At 33.9% G+C, this 3,252-nt stretch overlaps 1 protein-coding gene across 11 annotated transcripts in view; it reads left to right on the forward strand.

The window, feature by feature from the left end:
* The window catches only part of LOC128247032 (glutamate receptor ionotropic, NMDA 2B-like), a 1,034,258-nt gene that overhangs the window by 577,987 nt on the left and 453,019 nt on the right, over nucleotides 1-3,252 (forward strand). For 2 of the 11 annotated variants that reach the window (XM_052965638.1, XM_052965641.1), the window contains one exon: nucleotides 2,222-2,373. The exons of the other annotated variants lie outside the window; for them this stretch is intronic. The gene's annotated coding sequence lies outside the window, so the exon portion shown is untranslated. The remainder of the gene's footprint in view (nucleotides 1-2,221; nucleotides 2,374-3,252) is intronic. 11 annotated transcript variants of the gene reach the window in all.

The raw sequence follows: 3,252 nt of genomic DNA on the forward strand, positions 1-3,252 counted from the left end.
ATATATAGATAGATAGATAGATAGATAGATAGATAGATAGATAGATAGATAGATAGATAGATAGATAATAAGATAGATAGATTGATAGGTGGGTGTGTATAGAGAGGTAGCTATAGATATACATTTATTCACATGCAAAGCCCATGCAGTCATATTCAATATAATGGCTCAAACGTGTGCAAAAACGTAATATGTGCATTGCAAATCACTTGTTAAAACATATATACGCATGCGTTTGCAAACGAGTTTATGTATGTGAGTGTATTTCCGCATCCATACTCAAACAATATACCAATAAGGAATCGTATAACTCTATAATATTTTATATCTTGTATGATTAAAAATCCCTTTTTCGTATATTTGATAGTAAGCTGTGTCACCGGTGTAGACCCGGTGTAAAAATACAAGTGGAACAATCAACATTAGAGTCACTGCATGTTCGCTTCCTTTTAATCACTTAAGTAGTTCCCTGCCCCTTTGTTTCATTTGTGATCAGGCAGAATCATGTCTTTCCCCACACCTGACGATATGGCTTAGTTGCCTCTAGTGATCTACTACTGAATGATTACGTGAATATTCGCATGAAACCATTAACATCGTATTAACATCATTGTACTGTTTGCGTATATGCGCGTGTATATACCTACTCGTCCCTAATGCAAAAGCCATGTTGAGACACTTCTCACACTTCACTTAAGATATTGACATTCTTTTACTTTACTTCGTTTTTGTTTCAGAAATTATATTTACATTCTTTTAGAACACGAAATTTATTTATTTTCTCTTTAAAATAAACCATGTTGAATTTCATTATAGTTTTCAGATCAAAGCAGTCCAATTAAACCTTTGTTTAATGAATTGACTCCTCTTTCCTTTTATTTATATCTTTTTTTTAGTATTCGATTCTCATTAAACAATTTCATATGCAACGACTAAAAGGAGATTGTTTTCTTAAATTAATAATTTCGTTTTTATTTTATTTTTTCTACATTTTTTTTTTTTTTGCTTTGGCTTTTATTTAAATTTTAATAATTAATTTTCATTAATCAGAAAGTCTGTCGTTCATTGAACAAACGAAGCACGAATCAATGCTCAATAAACTCACTTTTATTATAACATCTCTTGTTTTATTAAAACATGCTCCATCGGATTTCACTAGAATGTTATGAATAACAAAGAGAATATTCACTATACATATTCTTCTTCATAATCTTCTCATTCATATTTTTCGCTTACAACTACTACTACATTTTCTTTGTTCCTATTTCTTCTTTCCATTTCCTTCGTTTTCTTCTTTTTGGCCCGTCAGTCCTCCTACATTTCCCTTATTCTCCTTCCAGTTATTGCTTTTTCTTCTCTTATTTTCTTATTATTATCATTATGGCGGTGAGTTAGGAGAATCGTTAGCGCGTCGGAGAACATGCTTAACGGCATTTCTTCCGGCTGTTTACTTTCTGAATTCAAATCCGACGAGGTCAACATTGCCTTTCATCATTTCCAGGTCGATAAAATAAAGTACCAGTCAAGTACTGGGTCGATGATATAGACGAACCCTCTCCGCATTAAACTGCTTGCCTTGTGCTAAAACTTAAAAGAATGATAATTATTATTTATATTGTCACCGTCGTCATTAAAAATATAATTATCGTTGATGATATTGTTCTTGCTGTTACAGCTAGATGTCACCATGTTAAGATATATTTTGAAGTCTGCCCTCATGCATTTGTTTATCATATTTTATTGTATCATCAATATAACGGCGTACGAGAGAACGGTTCAGTTGTTAATTGTTTTCCCAAGTCAGAGGAAGGATATTGTTTTCGTGTTAAAAATTTATTGGTTCTAGCTTAAAGGCAGGGATACATTTTATTATGGGGTCTTTAAGGTTAGTCAGTGGCAACAGCCGAGAGTTTCCTATAACGGTCATCTCTACTTGAAATACTCTTTCAAACAAAGCACGCAAAGGAGAGATGAAGTAATTTATTTTCATTACTCTGTGCTAAAGTTCATTCTGACGGGTTTCAGTTTCAAGCCTGGTATGCGAACTTTTGTATGAGTCAGGCGTTTATTTAAGCAGCTTCAGGATAAGCAGTGTTCGTTGCTTGAAGTTTGATCAATGGATACTGCAGTGAGCTTTTGGTGTGTATGTGTGTGTGTGTGTGTTTGTTATACATCTTCAAAACTTATTTTTACAGTATTATTTTCCATTCTTGTTTAATAGGTTTTAATAATACATTCTGTATGCTGAATGAATTCCACTGAAACAAATTCAGGATTTACATGTCGAACGAAGTACCGTCTTTAACAATTCTGCATGCTCCCTATCATTTGTTGGGGTTAGGCAGATGTGGATTATAACAGACAGTTAATAAGGTATCTACCCGGCTTTCAAATCCATAGCTCTTTACGTTACATATTTTACAAACACAAATCGAAAGAGTGAGACGTACATGCACACACAAACGCACACACACACACATACACACACACACACACACACACACACACACACACACACACGTGTGCGTGTGAGACAGATATTTTGTGTACTATCTTAATATATAAATCTGAAATTGTGTGTTTGTGTGAAGCCTTTTTGAAAGTTTATAGAAATCCACATTTTCCACTTTTTCGTAAAAATGTTTCCATCAATGGAATTTTCTCGATCTGAACTTTCCAGTGCAGTAATTAGATTTTTAAAATTCCGTTTACTTTGTGTGATTTAAAGGAGATTTGGCTGTCGTTTCTAGCAACATTTATATTCCTTCCCTTCTCCCTGTACCGGCGTTGTTATAGGGAGTAACAGTAAAAGAGGGAGAGGGAGAGAGAGAGAAAATGATACATACAAAGTCATAGATTAACTTAGTTACATTTTACACTCTTACTTCTTCTTCCTCTCTCTAATATAATACCTTTCCTCTACCTCTAACATATTTTTCATAACATAGAAACGTAAAAACACACACGACCACACATACGTGATCTGTGACAACAACATACACATAAACACGTACACAATTCAACATTATAGTTATAAGATTTAGTTTCTGTGTTTCTTATATAAACACGTGCACGCATTGCTATTTTATAACTGTCTTCCGTTCTCTCTTTCTCTCTCTTCATTGCTACCATCTCTATTCCTTTCTCCCCCACTCTCTCTTCCTCTTCTCTCTCACAAAACATTCACTACAATATAACTCATGTTCGTCAATGTTTGGTAAATATACCACGATTTTCACTAGGGTGTTAGTG

The sequence above is a fragment of the Octopus bimaculoides genome, chromosome 2 (genome assembly GCF_001194135.2).
Source record: "Octopus bimaculoides isolate UCB-OBI-ISO-001 chromosome 2, ASM119413v2, whole genome shotgun sequence".
Classification (NCBI taxonomy): domain Eukaryota; kingdom Metazoa; phylum Mollusca; class Cephalopoda; order Octopoda; family Octopodidae; genus Octopus; species Octopus bimaculoides.